This window comes from Rhamphochromis longiceps, linkage group LG9 (assembly GCF_057381845.1).
Source record: "Rhamphochromis longiceps isolate RC_006_pf linkage group LG9, R_longiceps_female_GT1.1, whole genome shotgun sequence".
In the NCBI taxonomy this organism is placed as follows: Eukaryota; Metazoa; Chordata; class Actinopteri; order Cichliformes; family Cichlidae; genus Rhamphochromis; species Rhamphochromis longiceps.
Window position 1 is genome coordinate 13,785,732 of NC_140565.1, and position 18,385 is coordinate 13,804,116.

Genomic DNA, 18,385 nt, shown 5'->3' on the forward strand with positions numbered 1-18,385 from the left:
ACCGTTGTCGACAGGATTCGAACCTGTGCGGGGAGACCCCAATGGATTTCTAGTCCATCGCCTTGACCGCTCGGCCACAACAACCACATTGGGCTGTGGAACTACATACTTGAAAGACATACGTCTTCCAAGTCCTACGCCACACATCTTTCAAGTAGGATGTGCACAACAACGGCCACGCTGGATTGTAAATGCGGTAGCTGCATGACTTTGGTGCGAAAGCTTGTGGTTTTGCAGTTCCGTGAGATTGGTGCAGCACAGCTGCGGTTGAAGCTAACTGGCTGACATTAGCTTGCTTGTTTGCATGAACAGTAACACACACAGCTGATGATTTTGCCACCGCAAAGAGCTGATCAGTACATGGTTAGTAAAATGTTATCTTCATTCCAAACATTGAGCACAATATTTAAAGTGGGACTGGGTGTCTTTATGAAGAAGTAGCGTGTCCAATCCCAGTTTCATGTAAGAAGGTATAGGTATGAAGTGATGAGAACTCAAAGCCTGTGTGAACAGTGTCTTTCCACAGTAAACGGTAGCAGCGAGGCCGATGAAGAATGCACCTGGCCTGACATTGTAAGCATTTGCAGAAAGAGAGGAGAACGTTTTTAGTGTAAAACAATACGCAGCCCACATGCTTGAACAGCACTGCGAGTGGCAACTGCGATGGCCGGGAATCGAACCCGGGTCAACTGCTTGGAAGGCAGCTATGCTCGCCACTATACCACCATCGCTGTGAAAGAACGCAAAATCACTGATTCATTGTCCGGCTTATACAGATTTTCAGGACAATTAACAAGGTGGGCATTGTGATTACTCGCTTGTCAGGTTCTAAACTGGTCAAAAGGTAGATCACTAAAAAGACTAGTGCTTTCATGCAACTGCACATTTAATCTCATCAGCAAAGCTTCTTTGCTACTCAAGTGTGGCCTCTCACGCATTTAAACTCTTGCGTGATTTTTAGCACCTTGAGAGTCGCAATGGTCACGCGAGTTCTTCAGGTCACAGCAGACAAGGTGAGAATAGGTGTGAATCTGTCTTGGGACGAATCTGGGACGAGGACGTCTTTGGCTCCTCTTTCAAGTTATTGGACTTTGGCAAAAAGGTTTTACGCTTAATTCAAAAATGAGAGCAAGTGTCTGTGTCCCGAATACAAAGTGGGAGCTGGTTCCATAGAGAGGGGCCTGAAAAGTGATGGCTCTGCCTTCCATTGCACTTTTATATCCCCTCGGAAGCCAGCAGTCTGAGAGCAAAGCACTCTGTTGGGATGATATGGCACTGTGAGATCTTGTAGACAAAATTGGTGGTGATTATTCAAGACCTTGTGTGTGAGGGCAAGTATTTGGATTTTTATTTGGGATTTAATTGGGAGCCAATGAAGAGAGAAGTCCATATGGGGGAAATCTACTCTGTCCTTCCAGTCCCTGACTGTGCTCTGGATGCAGCGTTTTGTAAAACAGTGTAAAGGCTTTTCAGGAAGCTTTTAGGACACTGTGAAAATACTGAATTTGAATAGTGGAGGCTAGAAGTAGTGAATGTATCCTTCCTCTCTATCATTAGATGGAGAGAGTGTACAAAGGCCGGCATAGTGGGTCTGTGGCCACTCTTGCTTGCGCTTTTGCGTGTCCGTCAGCCAGCTGTGGAGAAGAGCAAAGTTTTTACATGCAAAGAGCTGTAGTGAAAAGCAGTGTTCCAAACAATGAAATGTGTCCACTCCTTGTGCTTTTCATGCAGTAATGTTTGAAGCTATTTCTGCTGTTGTCCCATTCCCGGTGAAATCCGCTGTGCCTCCAATCCCGATCCCAGTCCTCTCGCAAAGCAATCAGCATTTGTCAGACGCATGAGTCATTGGCGGTACTCAGACTGGATCCTGGACGACTACACGGGGGCACGTGTGGGGTGGCTAAGAGACCAATTGAAGGATGCCATGTTTACTGAATATGTGCCTAATTTTGTCAGGACATAGCTGGGTCCATTGCTTCTGCGTGCTCTATTTTCACAAGCAAAGGCCTGGCTCTTTCTCCTGGCACCTTCTCAGGTGATCTCCATGCCTTCTTCTCAAATCAACGACTGGACTGCCGCAAAATAGCTGACCGTTGTCGACAGGATTCGAACCTGTGCGGGGAGACCCCAATGGATTTCTAGTCCATCGCCTTGACCGCTCGGCCACAACAACCACATTGGGCTGTGGAACTACATACTTGAAAGACATACGTCTTCCAAGTCCTACGCCACACATCTTTCAAGTAGGATGTGCACAACAACGGCCACGCTGGATTGTAAATGCGGTAGCTGCATGACTTTGGTGCGAAAGCTTGTGGTTTTGCAGTTCCGTGAGATTGGTGCAGCACAGCTGCGGTTGAAGCTAACTGGCTGACATTAGCTTGCTTGTTTGCATGAACAGTAACACACACAGCTGATGATTTTGCCACCGCAAAGAGCTGATCAGTACATGGTTAGTAAAATGTTATCTTCATTCCAAACATTGAGCACAATATTTAAAGTGGGACTGGGTGTCTTTATGAAGAAGTAGCGTGTCCAATCCCAGTTTCATGTAAGAAGGTATAGGTATGAAGTGATGAGAACTCAAAGCCTGTGTGAACAGTGTCTTTCCACAGTAAACGGTAGCAGCGAGGCCGATGAAGAATGCACCTGGCCTGACATTGTAAGCATTTGCAGAAAGAGAGGAGAACGTTTTTAGTGTAAAACAATACGCAGCCCACATGCTTGAACAGCACTGCGAGTGGCAACTGCGATGGCCGGGAATCGAACCCGGGTCAACTGCTTGGAAGGAAGCTATGCTCGCCACTATACCACCATCGCTGTGAAAGAACGCAAAATCACTGATTCATTGTCCGGCTTATACAGATTTTCAGGACAATTAACAAGGTGGGCATTGTGATTACTCGCTTGTCAGGTTCTAAACTGGTCAAAAGGTAGATCACTAAAAAGACTAGTGCTTTCATGCAACTGCACATTTAATCTCATCAGCAAAGCTTCTTTGCTACTCAAGTGTGGCCTCTCACGCATTTAAACTCTTGCGTGATTTTTAGCACCTTGAGAGTCGCAATGGTCACGCGAGTTCTTCAGGTCACAGCAGACAAGGTGAGAATAGGTGTGAATCTGTCTTGGGACGAATCTGGGACGAGGACGTCTTTGGCTCCTCTTTCAAGTTATTGGACTTTGGCAAAAAGGTTTTACGCTTAATTCAAAAATGAGAGCAAGTGTCTGTGTCCCGAATACAAAGTGGGAGCTGGTTCCACAGAGAGGGGCCTGAAAAGTGATGGCTCTGCCTTCCATTGCACTTTAAAATCCCCTCGGAAGCCAGCAGTCTGAGAGCAAAGCACTCTGTTGGGATGATATGGCACTGTGAGATCTTGTAGACAAAATTGGTGGTGATTATTCAAGACCTTGTGTGTGAGGGCAAGTATTTGGATTTTTATTTGGGATTTAATTGGGAGCCAATGAAGAGAGAAGTCCATATGGGGGAAATCTACTCTGTCCTTCCAGTCCCTGACTGTGCTCTGGATGCAGCGTTTTGTAAAACAGTGTAAAGGCTTTTCAGGAAGCTTTTAGGACACTGTGAAAATACTGAATTTGAATAGTGGAGGCTAGAAGTAGTGAATGTATCCTTCCTCTCTATCATTAGATGGAGAGAGTGTACAAAGGCCGGCATAGTGGGTCTGTGGCCACTCTTGCTTGCGCTTTTGCGTGTCCGTCAGCCAGCTGTGGAGAAGAGCAAAGTTTTTACATGCAAAGAGCTGTAGTGAAAAGCAGTGTTCCAAACAATGAAATGTGTCCACTCCTTGTGCTTTTCATGCAGTAATGTTTGAAGCTATTTCTGCTGTTGTCCCATTCCCGGTGAAATCCGCTGTGCCTCCAATCCCGATCCCAGTCCTCTCGCAAAGCAATCAGCATTTGTCAGACGCATGAGTCATTGGCGGTACTCAGACTGGATCCTGGACGACTACACGGGGGCACGTGTGGGGTGGCTAAGAGACCAATTGAAGGATGCCATGTTTACTGAATATGTGCCTAATTTTGTCAGGACATAGCTGGGTCCATTGCTTCTGCGTGCTCTATTTTCACAAGCAAAGGCCTGGCTCTTTCTCCTGGCACCTTCTCAGGTGATCTCCATGCCTTCTTCTCAAATCAACGTCTGGACTGCCGCAAAATAGCAGACCGTTGTCGACAGGATTCGAACCTGTGCGGGGAGACCCCAATGGATTTCTAGTCCATCGCCTTGACCGCTCTGCCACAACAACCACAGTGGGCTGTGGAACTACATACTTGAAAGACATACGTCTTCCAAGTCCTACGCCACACGTCTTTCAAGTAGGATGTGCACAACAACGGCCACGCTGGATTGTAAATGCGGTAGCTGCATGACTTTGGTGCGAAAGCTTGTGGTTTTGCAGTTCCGTGAGATTGGTGCAGCACAGCTGCGGTTGAAGCTAACTGGCTGACATTAGCTTGCTTGTTTGCATGAACAGTAACACACACAGCTGATGATTTTGCCACCGCAAAGAGCTGATCAGTACATGGTTAGTAAAATGTTATCTTCATTCCAAACATTGAGCACAATATTTAAAGTGGGACTGGGTGTCTTTATGAAGAAGTAGCGTGTCCAATCCCAGTTTCATGTAAGAAGGTATAGGTATGAAGTGATGAGAACTCAAAGCCTGTGTGAACAGTGTCTTTCCACAGTAAACGGTAGCAGCGAGGCCGATGAAGAATGCACCTGGCCTGACATTGTAAGCATTTGCAGAAAGAGAGGAGAACGTTTTTAGTGTAAAACAATACGCAGCCCACATGCTTGAACAGCACTGCGAGTGGCAACTGCGATGGCCGGGAATCGAACCCGGGTCAACTGCTTGGAAGGGAGCTATGCTCGCCACTATACCACCATCGCTGTGAAAGAACGCAAAATCACTGATTCATTGTCCGGCTTATACAGATTTTCAGGACAATTAACAAGGTGGGCATTGTGATTACTCGCTTGTCAGGTTCTAAACTGGTCAAAAGGTAGATCACTAAAAAGACTAGTGCTTTCATGCAACTGCACATTTAATCTCATCAGCAAAGCTTCTTTGCTACTCAAGTGTGGCCTCTCACGCATTTAAACTCTTGCGTGATTTTTAGCACCTTGAGAGTCGCAATGGTCACGCGAGTTCTTCAGGTCACAGCAGACAAGGTGAGAATAGGTGTGAATCTGTCTTGGGACGAATCTGGGACGAGGACGTCTTTGGCTCCTCTTTCAAGTTATTGGACTTTGGCAAAAAGGTTTTACGCTTAATTCAAAAATGAGAGCAAGTGTCTGTGTCCCGAATACAAAGTGGGAGCTGGTTCCATAGAGAGGGGCCTGAAAAGTGATGGCTCTGCCTTCCATTGCACTTTTATATCCCCTCGGAAGCCAGCAGTCTGAGAGCAAAGCACTCTGTTGGGATGATATGGCACTGTGAGATCTTGTAGACAAAATTGGTGGTGATTATTCAAGACCTTGTGTGTGAGGGCAAGTATTTGGATTTTTATTTGGGATTTAATTGGGAGCCAATGAAGAGAGAAGTCCATATGGGGGAAATCTACTCTGTCCTTCCAGTCCCTGACTGTGCTCTGGATGCAGCGTTTTGTAAAACAGTGTAAAGGCTTTTCAGGAAGCTTTTAGGACACTGTGAAAATACTGAATTTGAATAGTGGAGGCTAGAAGTAGTGAATGTATCCTTCCTCTCTATCATTAGATGGAGAGAGTGTACAAAGGCCGGCATAGTGGGTCTGTGGCCACTCTTGCTTGCGCTTTTGCGTGTCCGTCAGCCAGCTGTGGAGAAGAGCAAAGTTTTTACATGCAAAGAGCTGTAGTGAAAAGCAGTGTTCCAAACAATGAAATGTGTCCACTCCTTGTGCTTTTCATGCAGTAATGTTTGAAGCTATTTCTGCTGTTGTCCCATTCCCGGTGAAATCCGCTGTGCCTCCAATCCCGATCCCAGTCCTCTCGCAAAGCAATCAGCATTTGTCAGACGCATGAGTCATTGGCGGTACTCAGACTGGATCCTGGACGACTACACGGGGGCACGTGTGGGGTGGCTAAGAGACCAATTGAAGGATGCCATGTTTACTGAATATGTGCCTAATTTTGTCAGGACATAGCTGGGTCCATTGCTTCTGCGTGCTCTATTTTCACAAGCAAAGGCCTGGCTCTTTCTCCTGGCACCTTCTCAGGTGATCTCCATGCCTTCTTCTCAAATCAACGACTGGACTGCCGCAAAATAGCTGACCGTTGTCGACAGGATTCGAACCTGTGCGGGGAGACCCCAATGGATTTCTAGTCCATCGCCTTGACCGCTCGGCCACAACAACCACATTGGGCTGTGGAACTACATACTTGAAAGACATACGTCTTCCAAGTCCTACGCCACACATCTTTCAAGTAGGATGTGCACAACAACGGCCACGCTGGATTGTAAATGCGGTAGCTGCATGACTTTGGTGCGAAAGCTTGTGGTTTTGCAGTTCCGTGAGATTGGTGCAGCACAGCTGCGGTTGAAGCTAACTGGCTGACATTAGCTTGCTTGTTTGCATGAACAGTAACACACACAGCTGATGATTTTGCCACCGCAAAGAGCTGATCAGTACATGGTTAGTAAAATGTTATCTTCATTCCAAACATTGAGCACAATATTTAAAGTGGGACTGGGTGTCTTTATGAAGAAGTAGCGTGTCCAATCCCAGTTTCATGTAAGAAGGTATAGGTATGAAGTGATGAGAACTCAAAGCCTGTGTGAACAGTGTCTTTCCACAGTAAACGGTAGCAGCGAGGCCGATGAAGAATGCACCTGGCCTGACATTGTAAGCATTTGCAGAAAGAGAGGAGAACGTTTTTAGTGTAAAACAATACGCAGCCCACATGCTTGAACAGCACTGCGAGTGGCAACTGCGATGGCCGGGAATCGAACCCGGGTCAACTGCTTGGAAGGCAGCTATGCTCGCCACTATACCACCATCGCTGTGAAAGAACGCAAAATCACTGATTCATTGTCCGGCTTATACAGATTTTCAGGACAATTAACAAGGTGGGCATTGTGATTACTCGCTTGTCAGGTTCTAAACTGGTCAAAAGGTAGATCACTAAAAAGACTAGTGCTTTCATGCAACTGCACATTTAATCTCATCAGCAAAGCTTCTTTGCTACTCAAGTGTGGCCTCTCACGCATTTAAACTCTTGCGTGATTTTTAGCACCTTGAGAGTCGCAATGGTCACGCGAGTTCTTCAGGTCACAGCAGACAAGGTGAGAATAGGTGTGAATCTGTCTTGGGACGAATCTGGGACGAGGACGTCTTTGGCTCCTCTTTCAAGTTATTGGACTTTGGCAAAAAGGTTTTACGCTTAATTCAAAAATGAGAGCAAGTGTCTGTGTCCCGAATACAAAGTGGGAGCTGGTTCCATAGAGAGGGGCCTGAAAAGTGATGGCTCTGCCTTCCATTGCACTTTTATATCCCCTCGGAAGCCAGCAGTCTGAGAGCAAAGCACTCTGTTGGGATGATATGGCACTGTGAGATCTTGTAGACAAAATTGGTGGTGATTATTCAAGACCTTGTGTGTGAGGGCAAGTATTTGGATTTTTATTTGGGATTTAATTGGGAGCCAATGAAGAGAGAAGTCCATATGGGGGAAATCTACTCTGTCCTTCCAGTCCCTGACTGTGCTCTGGATGCAGCGTTTTGTAAAACAGTGTAAAGGCTTTTCAGGAAGCTTTTAGGACACTGTGAAAATACTGAATTTGAATAGTGGAGGCTAGAAGTAGTGAATGTATCCTTCCTCTCTATCATTAGATGGAGAGAGTGTACAAAGGCCGGCATAGTGGGTCTGTGGCCACTCTTGCTTGCGCTTTTGCGTGTCCGTCAGCCAGCTGTGGAGAAGAGCAAAGTTTTTACATGCAAAGAGCTGTAGTGAAAAGCAGTGTTCCAAACAATGAAATGTGTCCACTCCTTGTGCTTTTCATGCAGTAATGTTTGAAGCTATTTCTGCTGTTGTCCCATTCCCGGTGAAATCCGCTGTGCCTCCAATCCCGATCCCAGTCCTCTCGCAAAGCAATCAGCATTTGTCAGACGCATGAGTCATTGGCGGTACTCAGACTGGATCCTGGACGACTACACGGGGGCACGTGTGGGGTGGCTAAGAGACCAATTGAAGGATGCCATGTTTACTGAATATGTGCCTAATTTTGTCAGGACATAGCTGGGTCCATTGCTTCTGCGTGCTCTATTTTCACAAGCAAAGGCCTGGCTCTTTCTCCTGGCACCTTCTCAGGTGATCTCCATGCCTTCTTCTCAAATCAACGACTGGACTGCCGCAAAATAGCTGACCGTTGTCGACAGGATTCGAACCTGTGCGGGGAGACCCCAATGGATTTCTAGTCCATCGCCTTGACCGCTCGGCCACAACAACCACATTGGGCTGTGGAACTACATACTTGAAAGACATACGTCTTCCAAGTCCTACGCCACACATCTTTCAAGTAGGATGTGCACAACAACGGCCACGCTGGATTGTAAATGCGGTAGCTGCATGACTTTGGTGCGAAAGCTTGTGGTTTTGCAGTTCCGTGAGATTGGTGCAGCACAGCTGCGGTTGAAGCTAACTGGCTGACATTAGCTTGCTTGTTTGCATGAACAGTAACACACACAGCTGATGATTTTGCCACCGCAAAGAGCTGATCAGTACATGGTTAGTAAAATGTTATCTTCATTCCAAACATTGAGCACAATATTTAAAGTGGGACTGGGTGTCTTTATGAAGAAGTAGCGTGTCCAATCCCAGTTTCATGTAAGAAGGTATAGGTATGAAGTGATGAGAACTCAAAGCCTGTGTGAACAGTGTCTTTCCACAGTAAACGGTAGCAGCGAGGCCGATGAAGAATGCACCTGGCCTGACATTGTAAGCATTTGCAGAAAGAGAGGAGAACGTTTTTAGTGTAAAACAATACGCAGCCCACATGCTTGAACAGCACTGCGAGTGGCAACTGCGATGGCCGGGAATCGAACCCGGGTCAACTGCTTGGAAGGCAGCTATGCTCGCCACTATACCACCATCGCTGTGAAAGAACGCAAAATCACTGATTCATTGTCCGGCTTATACAGATTTTCAGGACAATTAACAAGGTGGGCATTGTGATTACTCGCTTGTCAGGTTCTAAACTGGTCAAAAGGTAGATCACTAAAAAGACTAGTGCTTTCATGCAACTGCACATTTAATCTCATCAGCAAAGCTTCTTTGCTACTCAAGTGTGGCCTCTCACGCATTTAAACTCTTGCGTGATTTTTAGCACCTTGAGAGTCGCAATGGTCACGCGAGTTCTTCAGGTCACAGCAGACAAGGTGAGAATAGGTGTGAATCTGTCTTGGGACGAATCTGGGACGAGGACGTCTTTGGCTCCTCTTTCAAGTTATTGGACTTTGGCAAAAAGGTTTTACGCTTAATTCAAAAATGAGAGCAAGTGTCTGTGTCCCGAATACAAAGTGGGAGCTGGTTCCATAGAGAGGGGCCTGAAAAGTGATGGCTCTGCCTTCCATTGCACTTTTATATCCCCTCGGAAGCCAGCAGTCTGAGAGCAAAGCACTCTGTTGGGATGATATGGCACTGTGAGATCTTGTAGACAAAATTGGTGGTGATTATTCAAGACCTTGTGTGTGAGGGCAAGTATTTGGATTTTTATTTGGGATTTAATTGGGAGCCAATGAAGAGAGAAGTCCATATGGGGGAAATCTACTCTGTCCTTCCAGTCCCTGACTGTGCTCTGGATGCAGCGTTTTGTAAAACAGTGTAAAGGCTTTTCAGGAAGCTTTTAGGACACTGTGAAAATACTGAATTTGAATAGTGGAGGCTAGAAGTAGTGAATGTATCCTTCCTCTCTATCATTAGATGGAGAGAGTGTACAAAGGCCGGCATAGTGGGTCTGTGGCCACTCTTGCTTGCGCTTTTGCGTGTCCGTCAGCCAGCTGTGGAGAAGAGCAAAGTTTTTACATGCAAAGAGCTGTAGTGAAAAGCAGTGTTCCAAACAATGAAATGTGTCCACTCCTTGTGCTTTTCATGCAGTAATGTTTGAAGCTATTTCTGCTGTTGTCCCATTCCCGGTGAAATCCGCTGTGCCTCCAATCCCGATCCCAGTCCTCTCGCAAAGCAATCAGCATTTGTCAGACGCATGAGTCATTGGCGGTACTCAGACTGGATCCTGGACGACTACACGGGGGCACGTGTGGGGTGGCTAAGAGACCAATTGAAGGATGCCATGTTTACTGAATATGTGCCTAATTTTGTCAGGACATAGCTGGGTCCATTGCTTCTGCGTGCTCTATTTTCACAAGCAAAGGCCTGGCTCTTTCTCCTGGCACCTTCTCAGGTGATCTCCATGCCTTCTTCTCAAATCAACGACTGGACTGCCGCAAAATAGCTGACCGTTGTCGACAGGATTCGAACCTGTGCGGGGAGACCCCAATGGATTTCTAGTCCATCGCCTTGACCGCTCGGCCACAACAACCACATTGGGCTGTGGAACTACATACTTGAAAGACATACGTCTTCCAAGTCCTACGCCACACATCTTTCAAGTAGGATGTGCACAACAACGGCCACGCTGGATTGTAAATGCGGTAGCTGCATGACTTTGGTGCGAAAGCTTGTGGTTTTGCAGTTCCGTGAGATTGGTGCAGCACAGCTGCGGTTGAAGCTAACTGGCTGACATTAGCTTGCTTGTTTGCATGAACAGTAACACACACAGCTGATGATTTTGCCACCGCAAAGAGCTGATCAGTACATGGTTAGTAAAATGTTATCTTCATTCCAAACATTGAGCACAATATTTAAAGTGGGACTGGGTGTCTTTATGAAGAAGTAGCGTGTCCAATCCCAGTTTCATGTAAGAAGGTATAGGTATGAAGTGATGAGAACTCAAAGCCTGTGTGAACAGTGTCTTTCCACAGTAAACGGTAGCAGCGAGGCCGATGAAGAATGCACCTGGCCTGACATTGTAAGCATTTGCAGAAAGAGAGGAGAACGTTTTTAGTGTAAAACAATACGCAGCCCACATGCTTGAACAGCACTGCGAGTGGCAACTGCGATGGCCGGGAATCGAACCCGGGTCAACTGCTTGGAAGGCAGCTATGCTCGCCACTATACCACCATCGCTGTGAAAGAACGCAAAATCACTGATTCATTGTCCGGCTTATACAGATTTTCAGGACAATTAACAAGGTGGGCATTGTGATTACTCGCTTGTCAGGTTCTAAACTGGTCAAAAGGTAGATCACTAAAAAGACTAGTGCTTTCATGCAACTGCACATTTAATCTCATCAGCAAAGCTTCTTTGCTACTCAAGTGTGGCCTCTCACGCATTTAAACTCTTGCGTGATTTTTAGCACCTTGAGAGTCGCAATGGTCACGCGAGTTCTTCAGGTCACAGCAGACAAGGTGAGAATAGGTGTGAATCTGTCTTGGGACGAATCTGGGACGAGGACGTCTTTGGCTCCTCTTTCAAGTTATTGGACTTTGGCAAAAAGGTTTTACGCTTAATTCAAAAATGAGAGCAAGTGTCTGTGTCCCGAATACAAAGTGGGAGCTGGTTCCATAGAGAGGGGCCTGAAAAGTGATGGCTCTGCCTTCCATTGCACTTTTATATCCCCTCGGAAGCCAGCAGTCTGAGAGCAAAGCACTCTGTTGGGATGATATGGCACTGTGAGATCTTGTAGACAAAATTGGTGGTGATTATTCAAGACCTTGTGTGTGAGGGCAAGTATTTGGATTTTTATTTGGGATTTAATTGGGAGCCAATGAAGAGAGAAGTCCATATGGGGGAAATCTACTCTGTCCTTCCAGTCCCTGACTGTGCTCTGGATGCAGCGTTTTGTAAAACAGTGTAAAGGCTTTTCAGGAAGCTTTTAGGACACTGTGAAAATACTGAATTTGAATAGTGGAGGCTAGAAGTAGTGAATGTATCCTTCCTCTCTATCATTAGATGGAGAGAGTGTACAAAGGCCGGCATAGTGGGTCTGTGGCCACTCTTGCTTGCGCTTTTGCGTGTCCGTCAGCCAGCTGTGGAGAAGAGCAAAGTTTTTACATGCAAAGAGCTGTAGTGAAAAGCAGTGTTCCAAACAATGAAATGTGTCCACTCCTTGTGCTTTTCATGCAGTAATGTTTGAAGCTATTTCTGCTGTTGTCCCATTCCCGGTGAAATCCGCTGTGCCTCCAATCCCGATCCCAGTCCTCTCGCAAAGCAATCAGCATTTGTCAGACGCATGAGTCATTGGCGGTACTCAGACTGGATCCTGGACGACTACACGGGGGCACGTGTGGGGTGGCTAAGAGACCAATTGAAGGATGCCATGTTTACTGAATATGTGCCTAATTTTGTCAGGACATAGCTGGGTCCATTGCTTCTGCGTGCTCTATTTTCACAAGCAAAGGCCTGGCTCTTTCTCCTGGCACCTTCTCAGGTGATCTCCATGCCTTCTTCTCAAATCAACGACTGGACTGCCGCAAAATAGCTGACCGTTGTCGACAGGATTCGAACCTGTGCGGGGAGACCCCAATGGATTTCTAGTCCATCGCCTTGACCGCTCGGCCACAACAACCACATTGGGCTGTGGAACTACATACTTGAAAGACATACGTCTTCCAAGTCCTACGCCACACATCTTTCAAGTAGGATGTGCACAACAACGGCCACGCTGGATTGTAAATGCGGTAGCTGCATGACTTTGGTGCGAAAGCTTGTGGTTTTGCAGTTCCGTGAGATTGGTGCAGCACAGCTGCGGTTGAAGCTAACTGGCTGACATTAGCTTGCTTGTTTGCATGAACAGTAACACACACAGCTGATGATTTTGCCACCGCAAAGAGCTGATCAGTACATGGTTAGTAAAATGTTATCTTCATTCCAAACATTGAGCACAATATTTAAAGTGGGACTGGGTGTCTTTATGAAGAAGTAGCGTGTCCAATCCCAGTTTCATGTAAGAAGGTATAGGTATGAAGTGATGAGAACTCAAAGCCTGTGTGAACAGTGTCTTTCCACAGTAAACGGTAGCAGCGAGGCCGATGAAGAATGCACCTGGCCTGACATTGTAAGCATTTGCAGAAAGAGAGGAGAACGTTTTTAGTGTAAAACAATACGCAGCCCACATGCTTGAACAGCACTGCGAGTGGCAACTGCGATGGCCGGGAATCGAACCCGGGTCAACTGCTTGGAAGGAAGCTATGCTCGCCACTATACCACCATCGCTGTGAAAGAACGCAAAATCACTGATTCATTGTCCGGCTTATACAGATTTTCAGGACAATTAACAAGGTGGGCATTGTGATTACTCGCTTGTCAGGTTCTAAACTGGTCAAAAGGTAGGTCACTAAAAAGACTAGTGCTTTCATGCAACTGCACATTTAATCTCATCAGCAAAGCTTCTTTGCTACTCAAGTGTGGCCTCTCACGCATTTAAACTCTTGCGTGATTTTTAGCACCTTGAGAGTCGCAATGGTCACGCGAGTTCTTCAGGTCACAGCAGACAAGGTGAGAATAGGTGTGAATCTGTCTTGGGACGAATCTGGGACGAGGACGTCTTTGGCTCCTCTTTCAAGTTATTGGACTTTGGCAAAAAGGTTTTACGCTTAATTCAAAAATGAGAGCAAGTGTCTGTGTCCCGAATACAAAGTGGGAGCTGGTTCCATAGAGAGGGGCCTGAAAAGTGATGGCTCTGCCTTCCATTGCACTTTTATATCCCCTCGGAAGCCAGCAGTCTGAGAGCAAAGCACTCTGTTGGGATGATATGGCACTGTGAGATCTTGTAGACAAAATTGGTGGTGATTATTCAAGACCTTGTGTGTGAGGGCAAGTATTTGGATTTTTATTTGGGATTTAATTGGGAGCCAATGAAGAGAGAAGTCCATATGGGGGAAATCTACTCTGTCCTTCCAGTCCCTGACTGTGCTCTGGATGCAGCGTTTTGTAAAACAGTGTAAAGGCTTTTCAGGAAGCTTTTAGGACACTGTGAAAATACTGAATTTGAATAGTGGAGGCTAGAAGTAGTGAATGTATCCTTCCTCTCTATCATTAGATGGAGAGAGTGTACAAAGGCCGGCATAGTGGGTCTGTGGCCACTCTTGCTTGCGCTTTTGCGTGTCCGTCAGCCAGCTGTGGAGAAGAGCAAAGTTTTTACATGCAAAGAGCTGTAGTGAAAAGCAGTGTTCCAAACAATGAAATGTGTCCACTCCTTGTGCTTTTCATGCAGTAATGTTTGAAGCTATTTCTGCTGTTGTCCCATTCCCGGTGAAATCCGCTGTGCCTCCAATCCCGATCCCAGTCCTCTCGCAAAGCAATCAGCATTTGTCAGACGCATGAGTCATTGGCGGTACTCAGACTGGATCCTGGACGACTACACGGGGGCACGTGTGGGGTGGCTAAGAGACCAATTGAAGGATGCCATGTTTACTGAATATGTGCCTAATTTTGTCAGGACATAGCTGGGTCCATTGCTTCTGCGTGCTCTATTTTCACAAGCAAAGGCCTGGCTCTTTCTCCTGGCACCTTCTCAGGTGATCTCCATGCCTTCTTCTCAAATCAACGACTGGACTGCCGCAAAATAGCTGACCGTTGTCGACAGGATTCGAACCTGTGCGGGGAGACCCCAATGGATTTCTAGTCCATCGCCTTGACCGCTCGGCCACAACAACCACATTGGGCTGTGGAACTACATACTTGAAAGACATACGTCTTCCAAGTCCTACGCCACACATCTTTCAAGTAGGATGTGCACAACAACGGCCACGCTGGATTGTAAATGCGGTAGCTGCATGACTTTGGTGCGAAAGCTTGTGGTTTTGCAGTTCCGTGAGATTGGTGCAGCACAGCTGCGGTTGAAGCTAACTGGCTGACATTAGCTTGCTTGTTTGCATGAACAGTAACACACACAGCTGATGATTTTGCCACCGCAAAGAGCTGATCAGTACATGGTTAGTAAAATGTTATCTTCATTCCAAACATTGAGCACAATATTTAAAGTGGGACTGGGTGTCTTTATGAAGAAGTAGCGTGTCCAATCCCAGTTTCATGTAAGAAGGTATAGGTATGAAGTGATGAGAACTCAAAGCCTGTGTGAACAGTGTCTTTCCACAGTAAACGGTAGCAGCGAGGCCGATGAAGAATGCACCTGGCCTGACATTGTAAGCATTTGCAGAAAGAGAGGAGAACGTTTTTAGTGTAAAACAATACGCAGCCCACATGCTTGAACAGCACTGCGAGTGGCAACTGCGATGGCCGGGAATCGAACCCGGGTCAACTGCTTGGAAGGAAGCTATGCTCGCCACTATACCACCATCGCTGTGAAAGAACGCAAAATCACTGATTCATTGTCCGGCTTATACAGATTTTCAGGACAATTAACAAGGTGGGCATTGTGATTACTCGCTTGTCAGGTTCTAAACTGGTCAAAAGGTAGGTCACTAAAAAGACTAGTGCTTTCATGCAACTGCACATTTAATCTCATCAGCAAAGCTTCTTTGCTACTCAAGTGTGGCCTCTCACGCATTTAAACTCTTGCGTGATTTTTAGCACCTTGAGAGTCGCAATGGTCACGCGAGTTCTTCAGGTCACAGCAGACAAGGTGAGAATAGGTGTGAATCTGTCTTGGGACGAATCTGGGACGAGGACGTCTTTGGCTCCTCTTTCAAGTTATTGGACTTTGGCAAAAAGGTTTTACGCTTAATTCAAAAATGAGAGCAAGTGTCTGTGTCCCGAATACAAAGTGGGAGCTGGTTCCATAGAGAGGGGCCTGAAAAGTGATGGCTCTGCCTTCCATTGCACTTTTATATCCCCTCGGAAGCCAGCAGTCTGAGAGCAAAGCACTCTGTTGGGATGATATGGCACTGTGAGATCTTGTAGACAAAATTGGTGGTGATTATTCAAGACCTTGTGTGTGAGGGCAAGTATTTGGATTTTTATTTGGGATTTAATTGGGAGCCAATGAAGAGAGAAGTCCATATGGGGGAAATCTACTCTGTCCTTCCAGTCCCTGACTGTGCTCTGGATGCAGCGTTTTGTAAAACAGTGTAAAGGCTTTTCAGGAAGCTTTTAGGACACTGTGAAAATACTGAATTTGAATAGTGGAGGCTAGAAGTAGTGAATGCATCCTTCCTCTCTATCATTAGATGGAGAGAGTGTACAAAGGCCGGCATAGTGGGTCTGTGGCCACTCTTGCTTGCGCTTTTGCGTGTCCGTCAGCCAGCTGTGGAGAAGAGCAAAGTTTTTACATGCAAAGAGCTGTAGTGAAAAGCAGTGTTCCAAACAATGAAATGTGTCCACTCCTTGTGCTTTTCATGCAGTAATGTTTGAAGCTATTTCTGCTGTTGTCCCATTCCCGGTGAAATCCGCTGTGCCTCCAATCCCGATCCCAGTCCTCTCGCAAAGCAATCAGCATTTGTCAGACGCATGAGTCATTGGCGGTACTCAGACTGGATCCTGGACGACTACACGGGGGCACGTGTGGGGTGGCTAAGAGACCAATTGAAGGATGCCATGTTTACTGAATATGTGCCTAATTTTGTCAGGACATAGCTGGGTCCATTGCTTCTGCGTGCTCTATTTTCACAAGCAAAGGCCTGGCTCTTTCTCCTGGCACCTTCTCAGGTGATCTCCATGCCTTCTTCTCAAATCAACGACTGGACTGCCGCAAAATAGCTGACCGTTGTCGACAGGATTCGAACCTGTGCGGGGAGACCCCAATGGATTTCTAGTCCATCGCCTTGACCGCTCGGCCACAACAACCACATTGGGCTGTGGAACTACATACTTGAAAGACATACGTCTTCCAAGTCCTACGCCACACATCTTTCAAGTAGGATGTGCACAACAACGGCCACGCTGGATTGTAAATGCGGTAGCTGCATGACTTTGGTGCGAAAGCTTGTGGTTTTGCAGTTCCGTGAGATTGGTGCAGCACAGCTGCGGTTGAAGCTAACTGGCTGACATTAGCTTGCTTGTTTGCATGAACAGTAACACACACAGCTGATGATTTTGCCACCGCAAAGAGCTGATCAGTACATGGTTAGTAAAATGTTATCTTCATTCCAAACATTGAGCACAATATTTAAAGTGGGACTGGGTGTCTTTATGAAGAAGTAGCGTGTCCAATCCCAGTTTCATGTAAGAAGGTATAGGTATGAAGTGATGAGAACTCAAAGCCTGTGTGAACAGTGTCTTTCCACAGTAAACGGTAGCAGCGAGGCCGATGAAGAATGCACCTGGCCTGACATTGTAAGCATTTGCAGAAAGAGAGGAGAACGTTTTTAGTGTAAAACAATACGCAGCCCACATGCTTGAACAGCACTGCGAGTGGCAACTGCGATGGCCGGGAATCGAACCCGGGTCAACTGCTTGGAAGGAAGCTATGCTCGCCACTATACCACCATCGCTGTGAAAGAACGCAAAATCACTGATTCATTGTCCGGCTTATACAGATTTTCAGGACAATTAACAAGGTGGGCATTGTGATTACTCGCTTGTCAGGTTCTAAACTGGTCAAAAGGTAGATCACTAAAAAGACTAGTGCTTTCATGCAACTGCACATTTAATCTCATCAGCAAAGCTTCTTTGCTACTCAAGTGTGGCCTCTCACGCATTTAAACTCTTGCGTGATTTTTAGCACCTTGAGAGTCGCAATGGTCACGCGAGTTCTTCAGGTCACAGCAGACAAGGTGAGAATAGGTGTGAATCTGTCTTGGGACGAATCTGGGACGAGGACGTCTTTGGCTCCTCTTTCAAGTTATTGGACTTTGGCAAAAAGGTTTTACGCTTAATTCAAAAATGAGAGCAAGTGTCTGTGTCCCGAATACAAAGTGGGAGCTGGTTCCATAGAGAGGGGCCTGAAAAGTGATGGCTCTGCCTTCCATTGCACTTTTATATCCCCTCGGAAGCCAGCAGTCTGAGAGCAAAGCACTCTGTTGGGATGATATGGCACTGTGAGATCTTGTAGACAAAATTGGTGGTGATTATTCAAGACCTTGTGTGTGAGGGCAAGTATTTGGATTTTTATTTGGGATTTAATTGGGAGCCAATGAAGAGAGAAGTCCATATGGGGGAAATCTACTCTGTCCTTCCAGTCCCTGACTGTGCTCTGGATGCAGCGTTTTGTAAAACAGTGTAAAGGCTTTTCAGGAAGCTTTTAGGACACTGTGAAAATACTGAATTTGAATAGTGGAGGCTAGAAGTAGTGAATGTATCCTTCCTCTCTATCATTAGATGGAGAGAGTGTACAAAGGCCGGCATAGTGGGTCTGTGGCCACTCTTGCTTGCGCTTTTGCGTGTCCGTCAGCCAGCTGTGGAGAAGAGCAAAGTTTTTACATGCAAAGAGCTGT

At 46.4% G+C, this 18,385-nt stretch overlaps 18 non-coding genes across 18 annotated transcripts; all 18 read right to left on the reverse strand.

The window, feature by feature from the left end:
• Nucleotides 1–2: 2 nt before the first annotated feature.
• On the reverse strand, nt 3–84 carry trnas-aga (transfer RNA serine (anticodon AGA)). The gene has a single exon. It is a non-coding gene; the product is annotated as a tRNA-Ser (tRNA).
• Nucleotides 85–659: 575 nt separating this feature from the next.
• trnag-ucc (transfer RNA glycine (anticodon UCC)) lies at nt 660–731 on the reverse strand. Its single transcript has one exon. It is a non-coding gene; the product is annotated as a tRNA-Gly (tRNA).
• A 1,360-nt stretch (nt 732–2,091) lies between these two features.
• trnas-aga (transfer RNA serine (anticodon AGA)) lies at nt 2,092–2,173 on the reverse strand. The gene has a single exon. It is a non-coding gene; the product is annotated as a tRNA-Ser (tRNA).
• Nucleotides 2,174–2,748: 575 nt separating this feature from the next.
• On the reverse strand, nt 2,749–2,820 carry trnag-ucc (transfer RNA glycine (anticodon UCC)). Its single transcript has one exon. It is a non-coding gene; the product is annotated as a tRNA-Gly (tRNA).
• Nucleotides 2,821–4,180: 1,360 nt separating this feature from the next.
• trnas-aga (transfer RNA serine (anticodon AGA)) lies at nt 4,181–4,262 on the reverse strand. Its single transcript has one exon. It is a non-coding gene; the product is annotated as a tRNA-Ser (tRNA).
• A 575-nt stretch (nt 4,263–4,837) lies between these two features.
• On the reverse strand, nt 4,838–4,909 carry trnag-ucc (transfer RNA glycine (anticodon UCC)). The gene has a single exon. It is a non-coding gene; the product is annotated as a tRNA-Gly (tRNA).
• Nucleotides 4,910–6,269: 1,360 nt separating this feature from the next.
• trnas-aga (transfer RNA serine (anticodon AGA)) lies at nt 6,270–6,351 on the reverse strand. Its single transcript has one exon. It is a non-coding gene; the product is annotated as a tRNA-Ser (tRNA).
• A 575-nt stretch (nt 6,352–6,926) lies between these two features.
• Nucleotides 6,927–6,998, reverse strand: trnag-ucc (transfer RNA glycine (anticodon UCC)). The gene has a single exon. It is a non-coding gene; the product is annotated as a tRNA-Gly (tRNA).
• A 1,360-nt stretch (nt 6,999–8,358) lies between these two features.
• On the reverse strand, nt 8,359–8,440 carry trnas-aga (transfer RNA serine (anticodon AGA)). The gene has a single exon. It is a non-coding gene; the product is annotated as a tRNA-Ser (tRNA).
• Nucleotides 8,441–9,015: 575 nt separating this feature from the next.
• On the reverse strand, nt 9,016–9,087 carry trnag-ucc (transfer RNA glycine (anticodon UCC)). The gene has a single exon. It is a non-coding gene; the product is annotated as a tRNA-Gly (tRNA).
• Nucleotides 9,088–10,447: 1,360 nt separating this feature from the next.
• trnas-aga (transfer RNA serine (anticodon AGA)) lies at nt 10,448–10,529 on the reverse strand. Its single transcript has one exon. It is a non-coding gene; the product is annotated as a tRNA-Ser (tRNA).
• A 575-nt stretch (nt 10,530–11,104) lies between these two features.
• On the reverse strand, nt 11,105–11,176 carry trnag-ucc (transfer RNA glycine (anticodon UCC)). The gene has a single exon. It is a non-coding gene; the product is annotated as a tRNA-Gly (tRNA).
• Nucleotides 11,177–12,536: 1,360 nt separating this feature from the next.
• trnas-aga (transfer RNA serine (anticodon AGA)) lies at nt 12,537–12,618 on the reverse strand. Its single transcript has one exon. It is a non-coding gene; the product is annotated as a tRNA-Ser (tRNA).
• A 575-nt stretch (nt 12,619–13,193) lies between these two features.
• On the reverse strand, nt 13,194–13,265 carry trnag-ucc (transfer RNA glycine (anticodon UCC)). The gene has a single exon. It is a non-coding gene; the product is annotated as a tRNA-Gly (tRNA).
• A 1,360-nt stretch (nt 13,266–14,625) lies between these two features.
• trnas-aga (transfer RNA serine (anticodon AGA)) lies at nt 14,626–14,707 on the reverse strand. The gene has a single exon. It is a non-coding gene; the product is annotated as a tRNA-Ser (tRNA).
• Nucleotides 14,708–15,282: 575 nt separating this feature from the next.
• trnag-ucc (transfer RNA glycine (anticodon UCC)) lies at nt 15,283–15,354 on the reverse strand. Its single transcript has one exon. It is a non-coding gene; the product is annotated as a tRNA-Gly (tRNA).
• Nucleotides 15,355–16,714: 1,360 nt separating this feature from the next.
• trnas-aga (transfer RNA serine (anticodon AGA)) lies at nt 16,715–16,796 on the reverse strand. The gene has a single exon. It is a non-coding gene; the product is annotated as a tRNA-Ser (tRNA).
• Nucleotides 16,797–17,371: 575 nt separating this feature from the next.
• On the reverse strand, nt 17,372–17,443 carry trnag-ucc (transfer RNA glycine (anticodon UCC)). The gene has a single exon. It is a non-coding gene; the product is annotated as a tRNA-Gly (tRNA).
• Between the last annotated feature and the right edge of the window lie 942 nt (nt 17,444–18,385).